This window comes from Pongo pygmaeus, chromosome 3 (genome assembly GCF_028885625.2).
Source record: "Pongo pygmaeus isolate AG05252 chromosome 3, NHGRI_mPonPyg2-v2.0_pri, whole genome shotgun sequence".
In the NCBI taxonomy this organism is placed as follows: domain Eukaryota; kingdom Metazoa; phylum Chordata; class Mammalia; order Primates; family Hominidae; genus Pongo; species Pongo pygmaeus.
This window is the reverse complement of record NC_072376.2, coordinates 44,236,271-44,259,535: the sequence shown is the minus strand read 5'-3', so window position 1 is coordinate 44,259,535 and position 23,265 is coordinate 44,236,271. Positions and strand designations below refer to the sequence as shown.

At 37.5% G+C, this 23,265-nt stretch overlaps 1 long non-coding RNA gene across 2 annotated transcripts in view; it reads right to left on the bottom strand.

Moving 5' to 3' along the window:
- Positions 1-6,555: 6,555 nt before the first annotated feature.
- Positions 6,556-23,265, bottom strand: part of LOC134739409 (uncharacterized) — a 62,154-nt gene continuing 45,444 nt past the window's right edge. Inside the window, exons 4-6 of one of the 2 annotated variants that reach the window (XR_010126037.1) lie at positions 22,992-23,233; positions 18,427-18,522; positions 6,556-17,719 (exon numbers count right to left, since the gene is read on the bottom strand). This is a non-coding gene — a long non-coding RNA (uncharacterized LOC134739409). The remainder of the gene's footprint in view (positions 17,720-18,426; positions 18,523-22,991; positions 23,234-23,265) is intronic. The other variant, XR_010126036.1, reaches the window with a different exon arrangement.

The following is a 23,265-nucleotide window of genomic DNA, read 5'->3' as shown; positions in this document are numbered from 1 at the left end:
AATCAATGCAATACAATTGGAGAAAATAGTATGAATTATAGTGGAAATTAATGGAATATAGAATATAAAAACAATACAGAAAATAGACAAAACCAATAATGTGTTATGTTAAAAGAAAAACAACAAAAAAGACAAACGTGTAACCAGACTGAACAAGAAAAAGAGTCACATTATTAAAATCAGTATTAAAAGAGGAATAATTTCTACCAAGCTCATGAAAATAAAAAATATTAAAATGGATTATTAAATAAATGTATATGAAAAAATTAGATACCTAGATGAAATGAACAGATTTCTGTAAATTCACAAACTATAAAAACTCACCTCAAAAGGTATAAGAAATCCAAATAAACCCATAATGACCAAATAGGTTGAATTACTAATTTTTAAATATCTCAAATAGAAAAGCACAGGAACACACAACTTCACTGGTATATCCTACCAAATATTTTTAAATTAACACCAATATTAAACTCTCTCAAAGAGCAGAAGATGAATGAACATTTCTCAAGTCATTTTAAGAAGGTAGTGTTCAAACCAGATGAAAATATTACAAAAAGGAAACTACAAACCAGTATTTTTGGAGGAATATGTACACAAAAATTCTCAACAAAATAGTAGCAACAATTCAGTAACCTAGAAAGGATCATGCACCATGAACAATTAGGATGTATCCCAGGAATGCAATGTTAATGTAAAACATGTTGCTATGGTTTGAATGTTTGTCCCCTCCAAAACTCATGTTGAAAGTTGTTTGCCTTGTGGCAGTGTTGAAAAATGGCATCTTTGGGTGGTAATAGGGCCATGAGCTCTTTCTTCTCTTGAGTGGGATTAATATCATTGTAAAAGGGCAAGTCTGGCCCCTTATTGTCTCCTTACCTCCCACTTTCTGTCATGTGGGGACCCAGTATTCCTTTCTTCCAGAGGACCCAGCAAAAAGGACTTTACCAAATTTCAGCTCTTGGATTTTGGACTTCCCAAACTCCTGAACTGTGAAAATATAAATTTCTGGGTTTTGTAAATTACCCAGTTGTGGTTTATCAGCACAAAATGGACTAAGATACATGAGAAAATAAATCCATGTCATATGCCATATTAATAAAAGAAAGAAAAAAAGCACATGACCATTTCAATAGAGAATTGGCCAAATTCAACAACTCTTTATGATAAAAAATCTCAGCCAAAGTAGGAAGAGAAAGAAACTTCCTAAATTTGATAAAGCGTGGCTATTAAACATGCTCAGCTAATATCATGTGAAACTCTGGAATATTTCTTCATAAAATCAGGAACAAGCATGTCAACTCTCAACAATTTTATTAAACATAGTGCCTAAGGATCTTCCCAGGTAAATTAAACAATAAAAAGAAATAAAAGTTAACCAGATTTGAAAGAAAGTAGTAAAACTATCTTGTTTCATAGATGACACATTCTTGTATACAAAAAATCTTAACAACTCCACCAAAAAACTATTAGAACTAATAAATGAGTTCAGCACATTGCAAGATACAAGTTCAATATAGTAAAATCAATTGTATTTCTATATACTAGAAAAAAAGACAAAATTAATAAAGCAATACTATTTACAATAGCATCAAAAACAATAAAATAGGTGTATATTTAATAAAAGTAGGGCAAGATTTGTACATTAACAAGTATGAAATATTATTGAAAGAAATAAAAGAATAGCCAAATAAATAAACAAACATTCCATGATCATGGATCAATATTGTTAAGCTCGCAATACTCCCCAAATTAATTTATAGATTCAATACCATCTTTATCAAAACTCCAATGACTTTTTTGAGGGTCAGAAAAAGGAAAGTTGATCATCAAATTCATTTGGTGGCAACCAAACCAACCGCTAAACAATTTGGTGATATCTATACAATGGAGTACTACTCAGTTATAAAATATACATATATACACACACACAATTGCCTGGGTCCGTCTTTCAGACCCTGAACCAAAGACACACACTGACATAGATAGCATGCCTGACTGCTTTGCCAATCTTGCATTACTGGGCAAGCTAAGAGCTCCCCTTTTAATGCTGCATCCTTAAGACAAGGTCCCACAGCTGGAGCATGTCTCTTGTCCTTTTCCCTATTTATTGGAGGAGAGGGCTCAGGTAAAATCTCCGTTTCCTCTTTGTTATTTTGGCCCGTGATATTGGGCCTGAGGGAAGAGGAGGCGGTAAGGCAGGTGACAGTTCCTCCTCCTTCCACTTTTTAGGCTCTTCTGTGTGTAATGGAACCAGAGCAGCTCTAACTAAAGCCCATAGTGTTAGGGCTGTTACTGGGACCCGTTGCCCTTGTGCATAACGTTGTTTAAGATTTCTCCTGGCTGTGCGCAGTGGCTCATGCCTGTGTTGGAGGCCAGGGTGGGTGGATCACGAGGTCAGGAGATCAAGATCATCCTGGCTAACACAGTGAAACCCCGTCTCTACTAAAAATACAAAAAATTAGCCGGGCATGGTGGCGGACACCTGTAGTCCCAGCTACTCGGTAGGCTGAGACAGGAGAATGGTGTGAACCCAGGAGGCGGAGCTTGCAATGAGCTGAGATTGTGCCACTGGGCACAGAGCAAGACTCCATCTCAAAAAAAAAAAAAAAAGATTTCTCCCTAACTTGTTCTCAGAGCTCTACATATGGACTATGGTTTACAACAGTTTGCATTAGGTCCCTTAATTAAGCCTGGGAAACTGAGGCTCCACTAGCCTTAAGTAGCTGTTTCAATATTTTTATATACTGTTTTTGTTGAGCTGATGACTGTTGTCCCACGATGAAATCTCAGCCTGAACAATCCCCCGCCAAACTTGGAAATCCCGACTGGGCACCAATGACTTACTGACTCACTGACCCGCGCAGTCCTTTTCACCTTCGTTTTTGGGGGCTCCATCATGTTCCCTTCGCAGTGTTCCTCACACAGGGCACCAGCTCAGTGGGGAGGGTCCGTCCCGCAGACCCTGACCCAAGGACAGATGAATAATGTACACTGACACAGACATTATGCTTGTCAGTCCAGCTGAGCGTCCAGGCCACTTACAGACTCCAAGGAGAGTGCTGTAAAGAGTAGCAGCTGGGGCCCCGACTCACTGGCCTTCCTGGCATTTTTTCAGTACGCATTAAACGACAAAAGCTCTCAAGTGACCACCACTAGAAGGTAATTACCTTTGCCGATCCCCCCAGAGTAGAGAGCAATCATGCACCCGCGGATGGCCAAAGGTTAGTCTTAGGATGACATGATTAAACAAGCTATTTAGATAGACTCCTCTACATTCCTGTGTTAATTATCCTTGCTATAGCTCAAAGAGGATTAGGTTGCCTTCAGCCATAATTTAATCTTAAGGCATTTGCAAAAACCTCAGGCCTTCCAAGAAAGTTTTGATTTATTTTACAGTTTCTCCCACCATCCTGACTGAACCCCTACATACAATAACATTAATAAATGGTAAAATGTTGTTATAGAAAAGAAATAGATGCAAAATAAGTTATACTGGATAATTTATTTATGTAAAATTCAAGAATAGGCAAAACTAATCTAGGGCTATAAAAATAAGAATAGAAATTACTGGAAAGGTGGAGATGGAGTAGAAGTGGATGTGAGATAACATTCCAGGCTTATTACAATATTTTATATTTCAACTAGGGTGTAGGATACCTGTCTGTGAACATTTATCAATCTGTAAACATAAGATCAGTGCATTTCTCCTTCTGTAAATTATACCTCATTTTTTTAAGAAGCACAAGTCAAATTCACCCAATTATCAATTTTCTGAAAGCCAATTATTTATTTTTAGGTTGACCTTTTTCTCTGCCTCTTCCCCGAATCCAATTTTTCTATTTCATTTGCAAGTGAATGAACTTCCAACAGGCATCTCTTTTTTATATTTTCAAACTTACGTCTTTCTGCACCTGCCCCAGAAGCTCCCAAAACAAATCAATTGTCAGTTTGTGGCAGTTGTTTCATGCCAAACTATTAAAACAGGAGTAAGGCAGAGCAAGATATGATGCCACAAGATAAGAGATGATAGCAGACTCCAATTTAAGTAAAATATAATGCATTTGCATGTAAAACATCTTGTTAGGGAAAGAAAATTCAAGAACAGTGCAAAAGCAAAGAATGGGGTCAGGCTCTTAAGAAGAAACTAAACATTCAAAAAGTTGTTAGAAAAGAATTTTTAAAATACTTCCTCATTTGAAATAAAAATATGGCTCACAGTAACTTCTTGTCAGCTTCCATTTGAATATAGGAAAAATATCTTATTTTTAAAAAATCCTCTTTTAAAAATTGATCTCATGGTAATAGTGAACAGCATCGTGGTTACCAGAGGCTGGGAGGAGTAGTGCGCAGGGGAGATGAAGAGGGGTTGGTTTTCATGGGTACAAAAATAGAGCTAAATAGCAAAAATAAGTTCTAGGGTTTGGTAGTACAATAGAGCAACTATTGTTAACAATCATTTATTGTATATTCCAAAATAGCTAGACAAGAAAATTTAGAATATTCCCAACACAAAATAAATGATAAATTTTTGAGATTATGGATATTCCAATTACCCAGACTCGGTAATTACACATTGCATATTTGTTTCAAAACATCACATGTATCCTATAAACATGCAGAACTATGTATCCATAAAATTTAAAAAGTTTTAAAATATGCTTTTTAAAATCTTCTGCTATGGCATTAAAAACAAACACATGGACCAATGGAACAGAATAGAGAACCCAGAAACAAATCCACACAATGAATTCATTTTCAACAAAGGTGTCAAGAACATACTCTGTGGAAAAGACAGTCTCTTCAATAAATGGTTCTGGGAAAACTGGATGTCCATATGCAGAAGAAAGAAACTAGACCCCTCTCTCTCCCAGTGCATAAAAACAAAATCAAAATGGATTAAAGACCTAAATCTGAGACATAAAACTATGAAACCACTACAAGAAAAAATTTGGGAGAAGCTCCAGGACATTGGTCTGGGCAAAAAGTTCTTGAATAATACCCCACAAACAGAGGCAACCAAAGTAAACATGGACAAATGGGCTCATACCAAGTTAAAAAGCTTCTGCACAGCAAAGGAAACAATCATGAAAGTGAAGAGACAACCTACAGAATGGTAGAGAGTATTTGCAAACTACCCATCTGGACAAGGGATTAATAACCAGAATATATAAGGAGCGCAAACAACTCTACAGGAGAAAAAAATCTTGTAATCTGATCAGAACATAGGGAAAAGATTTGAATAGACATTTCTCAAAAGAAGACTTACAAATGACAAACAAATATATGAAAAGGTGCTCAATATCATTGATCATCAGAGAAATGCAAATCAAAACTTCAATGAGATATCATCTCACTCCGGGTTAAAGTGGCTTATATCCAAACTACAGGCAATAACAAATGCTGGTGAGGATGTGAAGAAAAGGGAATCCTTATACACTGTTGGTGGAAATATAAATTAGTACAACTACTGTGGAGAACAGCTTGAAGCTTTCTCACAAAAAAGTAAAAATAGATACCATATGATCCAGCAATCCCACTGCTGGATACATACCCAAAAGAAAGGAAATCAGTATATTGAAGAGATATCTGCACTCCCTTGTTTGTTGTAGCACTGTTCACAATAGCTAAGATTTAGAAGCAACCTAAGTGTCTATCAACAGATGAATGGATGTTGAAAATGTGGTACTTACACACAACTGAGTACTATTCAGCCATAAAAAGAATGACATCCAGTCATTTGCAACAACATCGATGGAACTGGAGATCATTATGTTAAGTGAAATCAGGCAACCACAGAAAGACAAATGTCACATGTTGTCACTTATTGGTAGGATCTAAAAATCAAAACAATTGAACTCATGGACATAGAAAGTAGAAGGATGATTACTAGAGGCTGGGAAGAGTAGTGGGGGGAGGGGGAGGAGGTGGGTGTAGTGAATGGGTACAAAAAAATAGAATGAACGAGGCATACTGTTTGCACAACATGGTGACTACAGTCAATAATAACTTACTTGTACATTTAAAAATAACTGAAGGAGTGTAGTTGGATTGTTTGTAACACAAAGAATTGAGGGGGATGAATACCCCATTCTCCATGATGTGATTATTTCACATTGCATGCCTTTATTAAAATATCTTATATACCCCACAAATATATACACCTATTATGTACACACAAAAATTAACAATTTTTTTTTAAAAACCTGCTGTATTAAAATTTTAGTAGCTTTCAGTGATTAGTTTAATTCTTCTTCTAGGTTTCAGTCTCTCTATCTCTTTTTTCAATTAATTTCATTTCCATGGTTGATGCTTTAAAAATGTCTTCAGCCTTTAAAGCATATTAAACTATATATGCTTCGCTCTGTATAACACTACACACACACACACACACACACACACACAAATTATATTTCACATTTTGTTCTTGTAATGAAAGTTATTGCATTTTTGCTGAGATTTACTTTTAGATAATTGGCAAATATATATCACACTTCATTTTGATGTATATGAAATGCTACAATTTTTTTTCTTATTTTTTTCTTCTTTGGAAAAATGTTTTTAATATGTCCTTTTCTAAAGAAACATTATCTTTCAGAAAAATCACACAGACAGCTAAAAGATGTATTCCAACCCCATACCAATAATATTACTGCAACTTCACCATTTGGGATTTGCCTGGATGAGTAAATGACAAAATAAACAAATAAATTTATTCTCTTGAGTTTATTTTTCAAGCAAGTAACCATATTTTACATTATAAAAGCAGCATCTTGTTATAGCAAAGCCATAATGTCATTCTTTTTTTCAACTTTTTAATGACAGGATTTAAAACTCATAAATTCTAATCAAGTAATTTTTTGATGTATTTACTGTTAGTTACAAGGACGCCCTTTAATCATTTAAATGTTTTCTCTTTAAAAAAATAAATAAATGGTAACAATTTATTTACTTAATGGTAGCAATAAAATTTTTATAATTCTAGTTTTGTTGGTGTATTGTGCACCTGAAGACACCACAGGCAAAATTAAAAAGTAAACAAGCTGGGTAAAGTATTTGTAGTAAATAAGATCAACCACAATTAATATCTCCTGGAAGGATGTACTGAGTTCAGTCAACTCACAAAAAAGAAACAAAAACCGATCAATAAACATATGGGGGATATGTACCCCTTGGAACCAAATATGCGTTAAAGTAGCACAACACTATTTTTTCCTGGCAATTTGATAAAACTTAAAATGTCAATATTTATTGTTAAATAGGATGCAATAAGTTAGCTGAAGGGAATGTAAATTGGAATAAGCTCTGTAAAGTACTTTAGCTACAGATAGCAAAGCCTTGGAATTGTTCATACTTTTTTACATAGAAGTTCCACTTCTAGTAATTTATCCAAAGGATAAATTGCACAATAAGCACAAAGTATTATCATAGCAGATCTCTGCCAAGTTTAAATTATTAGAATTAAAAATGTTTGATAACTGTATTAGTCCATTTTCACACTGCTAATAAAGACAGTGGACTTTCTTTCTGGACTGGGCAATTTACAAAAGAAAGAGGTTTATTGTACTTACAGTTCCATATGGCTGGGTAGGCCTCATAATCATGGTGGAAGGCAAGGAGCACCAAGTCACATCTTATATGGATGGCAGCAGGCAAAGAGAGCTTGTGCAGGGAAACTCTCATTTTTAAGACTATGATCTCGTGAGACCCCTTCACTGTCACGAGAACAATACAGGAAAGACTCACCCTCATGATTCAATCATCTCCCCCTGGGTCCCTTCCACAACATGTGAGAATTATGGAAGCTACAGGATGAGATTCGGGTGGGGACATAGAATGAAACCATATCAGTAACCTAAATGTACAAAGTTTGGGCACTAAAGTAAATTTAAAAGAGCCTATATTTGATGAAATGTCATACAATGCCTCTCAAAATCATATTTTTCTAAGACATAATGCTAGGAATAAATGCTCATAACTCAATCATAAGTGAAAAAACAAAAGCAAACTAATAAAAACAAACAACTATACACCTACCCAGTTTGACCACCTGTATGTGAAGGGGCTTTCTCTCTCTCCTGAAAAATTCAGGGGAAATTAAATTATCTTTAATGGATTAAGTTTTATAATCAGCACAGACTGACTTAGAATAGGCATATGCAAAAACCTCTGAAGGAGCAGGAGAGCATCCATGCAAGCAACTACCACCTCTGGAGAGGAAGCCCCCATACATTATATCACTAAGATTTGTCACTTACTTGAAAATGTTGGCTAAAATGGGCAATTAAAAAACACAGATAGAAATATGATGACATAAAAACAGATGATAGGCAACAGATTGATGAATCAATAGATAGAGTTATTCTTTTGCCAACCTTGTGATATCTGACTAAGGCTTAGATCTCATGTATAGATCTGCTGACTATAGTTTAGTGCCTTATTATTGATAAACATATACAAACTTTTAAAAATCTGTAGTTTTCTGTATATACTTCTTTAAACCTAGAACACAACTTAAAGTTAGTTGTAAGTAATATAAGTGTAAACTCTTTTTTAAATGTTTTCCATTCTTTTATTTATAATTATATACATTTGGCTCACCTAATCCTAATTTGAGAGCAATTTCTTTTTAGTGACTTCCATTATTGTGTCTTTCCACAGCTTTCATGTTAGCCTTCAAAAATATAGTAGTTCCATTTCTTTATCCAGTCATATTTCATTAATTTACAGAAATTTAATGTTTTCTTGAGATAAGGTCTCACTCTGTTGCCCAGGCTGGAGTGCCATGGCACAATCATAGCTCACCACAAGCTTGAACTCCTGGGCTCAAGTAACTCTCCCTCCTCAGCCTCTGTAGTAGCTGGGACTACAGGCACATGCCTGTAGTCTGGGTAATTTTTTGTATTTTTACTTGAGACAAGGTCTTGCTATATTGCCCAAGCATGTCTTGAACTCCTGGCCTCAAACGATTCTCCTGCCTTTGCCTCTCCAAATCCTGGAATTACAGGCATTACCCACAGTGCCTGTCCAAAAATTTAAATTTTAATTTGAGTTACTTCATACCAAAAAGTCTAAACTGTGTGACATTAGCTTAGTGGTCAAGTCAGATAGAGAGGAAGATGAAATGAGGAAGCAATAATTACAATTTATGTAATGCAGTGCTAAAAAGTGGAGAAAAAGAATAGCAAGACTAAACATCACTCCAAATAGCTGAGTAAACACCAAAAGTCATCATGGAACTTAACTTTAATGCATGATTAATTCTGAAAAATCTGCTATTAGCTACAATACAGAGATTCACAGTAAGAAATCTATAGCTACTTATTCTTTTGCTAACAGTATTTACCATATGTTATAAACAGCTGAAGTGTCTTTTCTGAGCTCAGTGAAAAGACTATGAGTTATAATTCTGGAAAATTTCTATTGTTTTGGTTCTCTGTATATCATTTCCAATAACCTTGTAAATTGTCTCAATACGATATATGGTAGGAATTTTAAAACACGTGTTGCCTCCATTTGTAGCCTCCTCACTATTCCCCACAGGTAACAGGACCTTTAATCTAGCTATATATAGTAAGACTCCAAGTAGAAGAGATGGACATGCTTAGAAGGGACAGAATGGAATTCTCACAAAAAGGTTGGCTGGGATTGCATTATGGTTTGAATGATGGTGTCCCCTCCAAATTCATGTCAAAATGTAATTCCCAATGCAGCAGTTTCAAGAGGAGGGACCTTTTGAGTAGTAATTAAGTCAAAAGGGCAGAGACCTCATAAATTGATTAATGGCCTCCTAAAACAGGCTTCAGGGAGAGTTAGCCTCTCCTGCTCTTCCACTGTTTCTTACGTGATGATGCGCCATTCCTTCCCTTCAGAAGATACAGCAACAACAGTACACCATCTTGTACCAGACACCAAACTTGCTGGCGTCTTGATCGTAGACTTCCAAACCTCCAGAACTCCAGCATAAATGTATATTTTATATAAATTACCTAGTCTCAGGTATTTTACTATTACAATCCCAATGGATGAAGAGAGCTTGTTCCCTTGCTGAAGGTGCAAATAAGAACACTTTATCTGTTTTTGGTTGAGCAATTTGGGAGAGCCCAATTTAGACTAGCTACATCATATATAAAATAGTTTTTCCACTCAGGTACTTAAATAGGATATATGTGTGCTGCAAGCTATTGGTGACTATACATTTTTTTTACAATGATAAATGTTTTGCAATGCAGACAAGTTTACCGTAGTTAAAATTATGTTTGAATTTGTGTGGCTTTCTTTCTGAACACTGTTGGAATAAAATTCTCCATGAGTTTCTCATATTTCCCTATGTCTTGTAAACAGTGTTACTAGCAGATATTTTTCTGGACTCTCTTTTGAAGGATGTTTGGATAGCAAGGACCCATGGAAGATGGAGATATTATCTACCTCTGAGGCAGAGGGCAGGTCTGTTTTCTGTGCAATATAATAAAAATAATGTCTCCTTTCAGAGCAAATATTGGTCAAGTTTGCTTTCAGCCATCTTATAATACATTGGGGTTTCCTAAGCATGAGGTTTCTCAGCTGTGATACTAACACAGTGGGCACAGCATCCACCTTGACCCATCTATACATTGCTCCTGTGGGGCTTAGTGTGGGTAAGAGCAAGGGGATCAAATGAAACTTGAAATTCATGCTATCTGCTGTGCCAAGGGTAATACAATCCTTTGTCTTTGAACAAAAATAAAATCCCATGTCTGCTGGTGACATCCATGAAACAGTGGCAAGCTAACTTGTTAATTTACCGGTAGAATAAAAATCTCAGATCCTTCATAGTTCTTGATAAACTTCTAAATTTAAAATTAATATTTTTGCACACATGACCTCATCTGCTTTGAGAGAGTGATCTGTATTCGCAATACCTCTTAATATTGCCAGGTTGTCACTATAAATATATGGATTCAGAAGTTTCCTAATTTTAGTATAATAGATTCCCTAAAATGTGACCTTCAAAGAATATTTTTTTTTAACTTATATTATTTTCCAGAAAGAGACTTGGACTTCAGTGGAATCATCTATTCACTTTCAGAGTCTTGTGGACTTTTATATCTTCAGCATTCAGAGATAGAATTAGCAAAAAAGAGGGCTAGTTTGGCCGTTCTTATCTGTGTCAACTACAGAGGAACTGTCACCTAGCTCATATCACTGAAAATTTTTCTCTCTGATTCCTGTTCAGTTCCCTGGAAAGGTATGTATGGTTTGTTTTAAAATGTACATTTCTTCTGTCAAGGCATATATCCACTGCTAAAATATAAAATATCTTTTTAACTGTATTAAACTTTTATTCCCTGTATGCCTTGGCAGAATTAACTAAACCTGCAGATATGAATATTAAGATTGGGTATGAATCATGTGGGTGTCCTACTAGGAGCTTTCACAAATCCTTGAACTGATTCACCTTCAGCTATAAGCATCTCACCTATACTCCTGCTATAGCAGCCTAATTTGTCTCTGTATATTAGTCAGGGTTCTCCAGAGAAACAGACCATATAGGATACCTATAGATATAGAGGAATATATTCATTTATTAGGAATTGGGTTGCACAATTACGGAGGCTGAGATGTCCCACTATCTGCCGTCTGCAAGCTGGTAGGCCATGAAAGCCAGTGGTATAGTTTCAGACCAAGCCTGAAGACCTGAGAACCAGGGATCTGATGGTGTAAGTTATGGTTCAAATCTAAGGCCCAAGAATGAGGAGAACCAATGTTTGTAGACAGGGGAAGATGGATGACCCTGTTCAAGTAGAGAGAGCAAATTTGTCTTTTCTCTATTCTTTAATTTTGTTTGGACTTTCAATGGATTGGATTATGCCCATCTACACTGGTGAGGGCCACTTTCTTAGTCTACTTATTCAAATGCTAATATCTTCCAAAAATTCCTTCATATTAACACCAAGAAATAATGTTTTACCAGCTGTCTGGGCATTCCTTAGCCCTGTCAACTTAACATATAAAATTAACCGCCACATCTTGATTTCACTATTGCCTTCCAACAATCTTCTACAGATAGCCACCAAAGTAATTTCAAACATAAATTGTACCATAAAATATTCTGTAACTAAAATGATTGTTTTGGATATATATTCTCTAACTCTTAAATGGCCCTTATTCAATACATCTGCACAATACATTAAATCCATTTAGTTAGTTTGGCATACATTTGGAGCACCTACAAGAAAGGAATATTGCTCAAGGTTAAACATTCTATAAATATTTCACTGAGCTTTTATTTATGGCTGAGGTGAGCATTTGTTTACACCTGCTTTCAGAACTTTCCAAGGTAAAATTATTGCACCTCTGCTCTCTGATTTAAAATTTGTGAGTTTCAATTGCACATTCAATTAGATACTGGGTCAAGCCTCAGATTACATTTTAACAATAACATTAATATTTCCCACAGGTAGCCTCAGCCCATCTCCATGCAGAAAAAGAGGGTTTCTACTAAGATGTGTCTTTATCAAGTTTCTCGCTTTTAAATCTTTTTTTACTCCTTTCAAATATCAAACATGAGTTTTACACTTAATCAACAACTCAGAATGGCTGTACTCCAAGTACTTGTCAGCGTATAACCACAAAATCAATACTGATCAATACTTCTCACAAACTATGTTGAATGAAACTATTTATAGATGATTATCTGAACAGGTAAATTCTTATCTGAAGAATAGATAAACTCATTCATCTACTATGAAATATCTCATTGAGTTAAGTATGATCATCAAAGAACTCTGAAACTTTTGGCTTGACCAAAAACTTACTGTGAAAGAAATTCAACTTGACATTAGGCTATCATTATTTTTTGACAATTTTTTAAAATAATAAATTGCATTTCACTAACAGTGATAGCTTAATATTTTGTGTTGACTATGTGCCCAGCACCATTCTAAGAAAGCTTAATATTTTGTGTTGACTATGTGCCCAGCACCATTCTAAGAATCATATGCAGCCGGGAGCGGTGGCTCACACCTGTAATTCCAGCCATTTGAGAGGCCAAGGCAGGTGGATCACGAGGTCAGGAGATCAAGACCTTCCTGGCCAACATGGGTGAAACCCCATCTCTACTAAAAATACAAAAATTAGCTTGGCATAGTGGCACATGCCTACAGTCCAATCTACTCAGGAGGCTGAGGCGGAAGAATCACTTGAACCCAGAAGGCAGAGGCTGCAGTGAGCCGAGATTGCAACCACTGCACCACTCCAGCCTGGCAACAGAGCAAGACTCCATCTCAACAACAACAACAACAACAACAACAAAAAGAATCATGTGCATAAGATTTCATTTACTCTTCACAAAAAAAAAAAACTTGAGTTATACCCTACTGTTTTCAATATTTTAACAACGAGGAAACTAAACCAACAAAGATTAATTTTCTGAAGCCCATTCATCTTATAAATGGTGGTAGGAAAATTTGAACCCAATTTAAGATGCCATTCCCTTAATCATTACAGAAACCACTACTGTAGTTAATTTCAGGATATAACTAAGGAGCGTTTTATTGCATTTATATAGTGCCCTCTCCATGAGGACTCATGGAAGGAATAGTTTCTTCATATCAGTAGAAAGACAAAAAAAGTTATTCTTCTTTGAAGCCAAAATTTCTCCTTAATTTTCTAGAAGTTATAAATTATGTGACTAAAAATTTATTCATTTTTGGATTGCTACTCAAAACTTTGGACCCACAGTGGCTCATATTGGAGCAATTGACCAATTTTATAAATATACATTTTGCATATTAGACTCATCAAATTTCCCTCCTCTTGATATTAAATGTAAATATTTATCAGATATAAATATAAATCAGACACAGCTAATTGGTGGTAGTCAGAAAATCTAAGTTTCTGATCTCCAAATATTCTTTCTATTGTGCTATCCCCAAATATTTTCTGATGAAGAAAGATAAGGCAAATACAAAAAGAAACATAAGATGAAACCAGCCTCCAAACAGCCGAGTAAACACTAGAGACCACAACATTGGTTTATTGCATGGTTAACTCTGAAAAACTAAAATTCACTAACTGCAACTTTACAGACTGTGTGTGTGTGTGTGTGTGTGTGTGTGTGTGTGTGTGTATACATATCTATAAGGGAAAGAAGGAAACAAAGGAGGGATGGGGGAACAGAGAGGGGAAGTCAAAACAAGGCTGGGTCAAAACAGGAAGTCAAAACAAGGCTGGGTATGGTGGCTCACACCTGTAACCCCAACATTTTGGGAGGCCAAGGTGAGAGGGTTGCTTGAGCCCAGGAGTTCAAGACCAGCCTGAGCAACACGGCAAGACCCCTCTCCAACAATTAGAAACTTAGCCAGGTGTGGTGGCATGTGCCTATAGTCCCAGCAACTAGCAGGGGGGTGGGGGTGGGGGCACTGAGGTGGGAAGATCACTTAAGCCCAGAAGGTTAAGGCTGCAGTGGGCGGTGTTCATGCCAATGCACTCCAGCCTGGGTGACAGAGCAAGACCCTATCTCAAGGAAAAAAAAAGTTAAATAATTATAATATTATACATGCCTAGTTCTTTTGCTAAGAGAATTTCTCTGTTATATACCTACATGACCCTAGTTTCCTCATATAAATCCATACTTCCAGTCACTGGAATTGGACCAACGGTGAGTACCTGATATCAGGGTAGCCAATCCACCTGTTTGTACATGAGTCATGGCCAGGAAAAAAACAAATACATTTACGAATTAGATTTTTTTTCTCCCTCAACAAATAGAAGATGGGATACTGAAAGATTATGTTGGTTAGCAGTGGAGCTATAATGGAATTGTATCATGCAGTTGTGTTAGGCCATAGCAAGCTATAAGTAGATGCAGAGTGAGGAGGTTTGTTATTAAGTAGGGCATGAGAGTTTATTTTTGATAGCGTGGTCAGGGAAGCTCTTTTTGTGATGGGATTTAAATGAAGATATGATAAGAGTGAGGAGGAGAGGTATAGTGGGTTGACAGTGCCTCCCCCCAAAAAAAAGTTACATCCAAGTCCTACCCTGCTACCTAAGAATATGACTTTATTTAGAAATAAGGTCTTTGTAGACATAATTATGTTAAAATTCTCAAGATGAGATTATCCTGGATTAGGGTGGGCTCTCTACCCTATGACTGATATTCTTATAAGAGAATAGAGAAGGAGATGGGGGGACACAGAGACACAGAAGAAGGTGATATGAAGGTGGAGGCAGAGATTAGAGTGACACATCTACAAGCCAAGTCCTGCTGGCAGACACCAGAAACTTGGAGAGATGCTTGGAATGGGTCTCCAAAAACAGCCACACTGCCAACACTTGACTTTGGACTTCTGACCTCTGAAACTGCGAGAAAATAAATTTCTGCTGTTCTCAGCCACCTATTTTGTGGTACTTTATTATAGCATCCCTAGAAAACAAAGGCAGTGGGTAAGCCATACACATTTCTGAGGGAAGAACCTGCTTAGCAGATTGGCTCTGAGTAGGGGAGAAATGGATGGTAGGAGATGTGGCCAGAGATTATGCATGTGAATTTGATATGTCTGTTATAACGCCAAGTACCTGTAGCCAGGGAATGTTTTTGTTTTTCTGATTTATTTTTATCACGGTAAGTAGGAACCTCCATAGAGTTCAAGTGGAGCTGATTTTTAAATTTTGGATAAAATATGGAAGTTACTTGTCAGCTTTGTGTATAGGCCCCATCACCTCAAATGGGCCACATATACATCGCTGAGGAAAGCAGTGACACACAGGAGGCACAGAGAAAGAGGCAGCAAGTCCAGAGAGAGAGATGGTAGAGATGAAAAATGACAAATTAGGAAGAAGCCAGTCCAGACTCTATCAAGGGTTCACATTTTGCTCAGTCAGCCTCAAGTTCTCTGAAATAACTGGTATAACAAAGTAATAGAAAATTGTAATATCTTTCTGGAAAATTCTGATTTACCAGATATGTGAAAATACATTGGTCTATTAACAACTCACTATGAATAAGTTTGTCAGATCAATTTTCGAAGAGCAAGCAACTGATAGAATTAATGGATAGGTAATAGAGGTTTAACCAAAAGCAAGGTTCATCTCTGAGAAAAGTGAGATGCTAGAGTGAGATTACATAGCAGATCACCTTCAAGACAGAAAAATGCACAAGAACATCTATCCAAGAGCCCTTAAGAGTAGATAAGGAAAGATGAAAGAATTTCAGCTTTAAACATCAGGAAAGAATTGGAACAGTGAGCTCCACTGATCAGTTTGTTTGTCCATCTCTTTCATGTGCCTCTCTATAGATCTTCCTGTTTTATGACCTCTCCACAGACAAGCTTCATTTCCTTCACTGTCCAAGCAATAAAACAACCAACCGATAATGCATGGGTCTCCTGTATTACAATCTAGGAACCAAGAAAAAAATGACTTCCATTTTCACCTGTATTTCCAGGGAATGGCCTCAGTCACTCAAATGGTCTCATCTCTAGCCCTATCAATCATGGAAATGAATAAAATTACATAACAATAATAGTTCAATTCTCACTGCAACTATATGAATAAATGGGGAGATGATTTCTGAAGAAATTTTTAACCAATAACACAATAGGTAGGTATTAGATAATATAATACAAATAGCAAATATAATTATAATCAGCATATGCCCACCCTATTCTATTCAGTTTAGGTAGTCTCTTTCCTCACTCTATGCTCAACATTGTTAGGGCAGTGAATCCATACTGGTATGCAGCAACCTCTATCCTTGCCTCCTCAGAAGAAAGAATTTGAGGGGCATAAGGCAGAGTGAGAGACTGAGGCAGGAGTACAAGTTGAGTAAAAGTTTAGAGCAGGAATGAAAGAAAGAGGGACAAGTGGGCGACTTGACAGATCAAGTGCCCTGTTTGACCTGACCTTTGACTTGTGGTTTTATACATTGGCATATTTCCAGGGTCTTGCATTCCTTCTCCCCTCATTGTTTTCTTAGGGTTGCTGTCCGCATGCACAGTGGCCTGCCCGCACTTGAGAGGGGTCATATTTGCAGTGTGTTTATGAAGTTGTGCACATGGTCACTTGAGGCATTTTTCCCTTACCAGCTGCATGTTCCTAGAGGAAGATTATATACCAGTTAAACTCTGCCATTTTGCCTCTTAGTGCACATGCTTGAAACAACTCACCTGACTCCTAAAATCTTATCAGAGAGCTGATCACCAGTTTCAGGTTTTTCTATCTATTGGGAGACTGTCTTTCCCTGGCACTTGAAGCAACCAATTATTAGGTTTGTGCATAAGTAATTGCTGTTTTGCCATTACTTTTATTTTAGAGAAACAGTTAACAACCACTTGACCATCACGCGATGGTCATCTGACATTCCTGGTTGGGGAGAGGGGCCCTCTCCTTCCCTGCTCAAGTCTGACTAGCTGCCTACTATAACATTTCACACATCAAGAGTCCAAGACCCCAATTCTTTGGGGAAAATGGATGAAGGTCAGTCTTCTGTAACTGCCTCTTGCTGACAGAGGGACCATGGTGGTTGTTCTGTGGGCCTTGGGCTCTTGTTACTTGTCAGGGCAGTGTGACTCCATGGGATGGTAAAAGCAGTACCAGCCAGGTCCAAGGGAGAGAGGGGCAGGATTTCACCTCTGTCTTGTCCCACTGATGCGGCATTCTATCGGTCCCCTACAGAAGGGTGGCTATTGAATATTAAGGGGATGTATCACTCACTGAGGATTATCTGGTGCTTGATGGCCTGAAGGCAAGAGAAGACAAATCAGGTTATTAGATTTAGAAGTTGTCAAAATGAAATAACAGGGTGAGGACAGCTCCAAAACAATATCCTGAAGCTGCTGCCATGCTCACGTAGCTGAAAGCTATAGTCATGTCTGCTAAGACTTAGGGGGATGGAGTTGCTAGCCAATTCCAATATGTGCCCAGCATTAGAATATTGATCCAGATTTTTGCATTACTCATCCCTCCTATTTCTTTTGAGCTGAAGCTAGAGATCACTAGTTGGTTCACAGAAATAAGCAGGGTTAGTCTAAATTGCAGACAAATCTCAAAAACAATTGATGAGACTAGAATCTAATAACAAGTACCATGGTACATTAATTTTTCTCTCACCAGTTCTGATTTCTATTAAAAACAAATCATGATAGAACTGATTTATTTGAGAAATAAGCTTTAGTCTTATTATACTTGGCCTGGCTATTTGTATAAAGCACAGCAAGAATAACTATTTGCCGTATGAGTTACTTTTTAAATTGGCTTTGATGGAACTTTGTTCCACGAGAAATCTCAGATAAGACATTTTAAAACCTTAAGCCTAGCCATGGGTTTAAGTCTTCAAATACCTGTGCCATCAAATAACTGTATGAGTTGAATAAATTCCTTTCTGCTTGAGGTCCCAAGATAACTTGGGGCTCCTGGACCTGTCAGAAAGTGATATTCTTTACTTACCACAGGTCAGGAATCCTGTACAGGAACTGTGTAGAGTAGGTATGAGGCCAGTTTTCCCAAAGGGCTTTTATTGGATCTATAAGTCAAATATGATTCCTTAAAGGAAAGCACAAATTCCAGTTAGCAAGGCTTTACAAAGTCTTGGTAAAACAACAAGTTTCCAATTGTGTCCTGTTGCAAAAGAAAACAGATTCTTACTGCACTTATGCAAATAACTATATTCACATAAGTTAAGAATATTCGTAGTTTCCTAATTCTAGAGAAATCAGGTAGAGAGAAACAAATATGCTCCAAATTTCGTTTACAGGAGTATACTTTACTCAATTGTTAAAATCTATAAATAGAAGAATTATTTCAGTCTTCTATTAGGTCAGTCCATATAGTTGACTCATGCTCTGCTTAATATTCGTGAACATTTCAGCTCTCCTTAAGTGTCCTGAAAGTTTTTCCTTTTTTCTCATGTCACAATCTCCAAATCAGAAACCTGCATTTAAGAACACCAGTTAGAGTCTGATAGCTGATTATAAAAACACATTTTAAAGAGGATCAAAACAAGACAACAATTGTATGTAGATGAAAAAAGTCTTAGGGAAGCCACAGTCAAAGGCACAATTGACAAGGAAATTTGTTACCTCTGTGGCACAAAATAATTTGATACTTATAACTATTGCTGATAATATATACTAAGTTAATCAGAATTATAGGAGTTTCACATGATTATGGCCAAATATTACCTTTGCTTTAGTGTACTATTAATGTTAAATCCAGTTCCTAATAAAACCTTATAGACAAATCTATTCAATCTTAATCAGTTTGACTATAAGGTAAGATTCTTATCACCCTTTATAATTTTCTGTTAAAGAACAGAACAATGCTCTAAAAAACATTCTGTCCTTTTATTCCAATGTTAAATTTATGGAAAAACTGAAAAATACCCCTTTAACTTTAGCCAATATGATCACACACAGAATTTCTTTGACAAAATTATTTGACAAACCTCCCACAACTTGCTTTAACCTTCAGCTTTATCCTATCCACCTTATAACAATCCTTTAACCCTCTAAGCTAGGCAAAAAAAAAAATTACATTCCTATGCCTTCTTATAATCTTTTACTAAAAGTATGTTCTACTTTCCTTACATGCCTTGCATTGAAAACTGTTTTTCCAGTAGCCTCAAATATATGTTACACTGTTAGCACTTAGCAACTTTTACTTTTAGTGTACAACCTGGTAAGTAGACGATTTTAGTTATGTGCTAGGTGTGGAGCCTAGTACATCAGATGGAAGTGCAGATAAGGTTTGACTCTTAGAAGCATAGCTAGGGGGCATGGCTAACTCCAAATCAGAAGGGAGTTAGCCATGGCTAACTCTGTATGTCCCCAGGCCTTACTTGGGGGAGAATTTAATGGCTTTAAAGCAGGCAAGCTGTACATTTAAGAGTCATAGTAGTAGTTTATGAAGCATTTAGTATGCCTAATAACCTTTAAAATTATATATTATTTCTTTATGTAAATTCCCTTTCATGAATCTTTTTATGACCTACACAGAACATCTATGATGTGCCTGGACTTTCTGACTTGTCCTAAACATCCCTCTTTTTAAACAACATTTTAAACAACTCTTTTTAAACAGTCATTTTACTTTAGGACAATAATTTACCATACAAGATCCTTTCTCATATAAAATCTACTTTCTTTATAAACTTTCTTACCAAAAATACTTCTTTACCTTAATATTCTTTGAATTAGACAGAAGTCATTTCCCTTTCTGTTAGGAAGTCATGGTTTGTACTATGTGTTGCCATGAGAGTCCTGTGAAGGGGGAGCAGATAAGGAGTTTATCTATATACTGTAGGAGTCATCCCCCTTCAAGAGATTGCTCAGTTAGATTTTTTTCTAGGGTCTATCCAAATAAGTGTGGGCTATTTCTAAACCCCTGAGGAGAGCTTGTCCAAGTCAGTTATTGGTTAAAGATTTAGGTATCTTTCCCAGAAGAAATAGGGATATTAGAGCAAAAGACAAATTTAGAGGTTGAGTAAATATTAAGCTGGCACCCATTTGAAAAGTATATTTTTACCCCAAAGGGTCATGATTCTTTTCTTTGGGAGAAGGAGCTGTCATTTACCCCATTACCTGACAGGATTTGGAGAACAGCTGCTCAAAGGATATTAGCACAGAGTAGGAAGCTCTTGAAACTAAAACGTGAATTTATAATTTTACTTGCCACCTCCAAAGTTGCTTTTGCCCTGTTGTTGACGATGTCTAATCTGGGAGTTGGCTGGAGCAGACAGCCCCTTCAGCTCAAGCTCATCAAAGGTTGGGATTCTATCCTGGGGGCCCTTTGGCCTTCAGGGCAGTCCAGTTGTAGTGGTTGAGCTTGTGGCAGAGGGGGCAAGCCATGCAGGGATTTTTCCCATTTAACCCATTGGGGCAGTTTGCCTTCCAGTGAGCCTGGCTTTCCATACCAATGGCAGTTACCTGGAGGAGTGTCCTTAGGACAACCTGGAGGGGACTGGAGAGCTTGTAAAGCAGTCAATAGTTGAGCCTGCCTCTTATTTTTGTGTGTTTTCTTCTTTTTCCCTCTGTCCTCTTTATTCTGCTCTCAGTTGTAGAAGACTGAGGAGGATAATTTGAGGATTTACTGCATAAGGTTCCTGGGGTCTAAGGCTGATGTTTGTATTTTCTCCCAGTTCATTTTTAGGTCAAACAGTATTACAAAGTAAAACTAGTTTTTTTTTTTTAAGGGTTTAGGAGAATCAAACTTTTTCCAGTTTTTGGGAATAATCCAAGGGGCAAATCCTCTGGTATGGAGATGCAATTACTCATCTGTGAAGAGACAAGACAGGAGAAAAAGGGAAAAAGAAGGTGTCCCTCTTACTTTCCTATTATCCTGAATAGGGCATCCCCTATTTGTCCTTAGCATTCTGGAATAAATCTGTCTTATTGTGTACCCTTAACCTTGGTCTCATCTTGTCACAATTACCCATTTGAGAACACAGGAGATACCAGAGTGAAAGAGAGCCAACTGTTCATCCTTGGGATTCTGAAATAACCAGTCTTAACCTTGTCTTTATCTCTGTTCTAGTGGTAATCTGTAAGCCTGGAACCAACCTTCATCTCTTTCTAATGGGTCCCTTGAACCTGTGGTCTTGGGCTGGCCTATATCCTTGTCTCCATGACCTTACAGTGACTCTCACTCAGAGTATTCTACCAACAAAATGATTATCTCTTTTCTCAGCTTCCTATTTCCCATGGTCTTTGAGTAGATGAGAAGCCTGTTTTTTAGCTAACTACTGCAAGGGACTGGACTTCTCTCCCTTTGAATATGATCTTGAAGGTCTTGATGCATGTTGAAAAGGGTATGGAAGTGTCAGAGAATTTGAGGGAACAGGAGTAAGTGGGAGGAAAAAAGAGGGATACTCATAAAAAGCCTTCATATACTTGCAGAAACAGCAGCCCTTAGATTTGAGAGAGAAATGTTTATTTGCCCTCTTGACATAAAGTAGTAACCTCCAGAGGACTTGGGCCTTGGGGAAAGAACTTGCAAATGGCAAGAGAATAACTGTTCTTCCTCCTAAAGGGGTGCTAACTCAAAAAAAGAAAGTAGGTGGGATCCTTAAAAAACCACCGAGTGAGGCCCCATGCAGGCAGACAAACTGCTTCAAAAGCCACCAAAAAACTTAGCCCTGGAGCATAACAGGGACAAAAAGTGTATGGTAAGTCATAAAGAGCTGGCAGAGTCCAGGTTCCAATGACTGTTGGTCCCAGCAATGTGCCAGCAGATGGGAAGAGTTGGAAGTAATCTGAGCTGGTAGGGTAAAAACAAGAATAAATCTCAGGGGATATTTGCAAGAGAGCCTGTGTATTTGCTTCCACGCTAATACAAGGGCCACAGGTACATGAATAACAGGGAGTATGTATTTAAGAAGTCACGTGGCATGTGAGGTGAAAGTAAAGAAGAGGCAGAGATGGATGGTCTTGTGGTGCACATGGCCATTTCAGAATACGCATGGAGAACAGATCATGGGGGTTTTGGGGAAAGAGCCAATTTTAGTTGGAAAAGCAGAGGAAACTGCAGACATTGAATGGTCTTACACTTTAGACTTACCACTCTCACAAGCCTCTCGTCCAGGAGGGTCATTAGTGTCTCAGTTCTACTCCATGCAGACTCCAAGTTCCTTCCCAACCCTGCAAGCCACCCATCAGAGTGAGCTGAGGGATCAGCCATGGGGAGCAGAGCCACTGTGGCTGAGAGGGGGTTGGTTAATAAGCAAGAGAGTGAAAGGGGAGAAGGAAACTGTGTACAAGGATTGAACACCTTCAGCCAAAGAAGGCAAGGCATAGAGGTGTGTTACCACTAGGGAATGTATCCAAGTCATGTGGCACCAAAGTATGTCAGCAGCAGTGAATCTGTATGGGTCTGAAGCAACCTCAATTCTTGCTCCCTCAGAAGAAAGAATTTGACTGAAGGGCATAAGGCAGAGTGAGAGACTGAGGCACATTTTAGAGCAGCCATGAAAGTTTATTAAAAAGTTTAGAGCAGGAACAAAAGGAAATAAATTGTACCTGGAAGAGGGCCAAGCAGGCGACTTGAGAGATCAAGTGCCCTGTTTGATCTTTGACTTGGAGTTTTACATGTTGGCATACTTCTAAGGTCTTGCGTCCCTTCTCCCAATTCTTCCCTTGGGGTGGGCTATTTGTATGTGCAGTGGCCTGCCAGCTCTTGGGAGTGGCTGCATGCTCAGTGTGTTTACTGGAATTGCGCATGTGTTCACTTCAGGCATTTTTCTCATACCAGTTGAGTGTTCCTAGAGGAATTCATACACCAGTTAAACTTTGC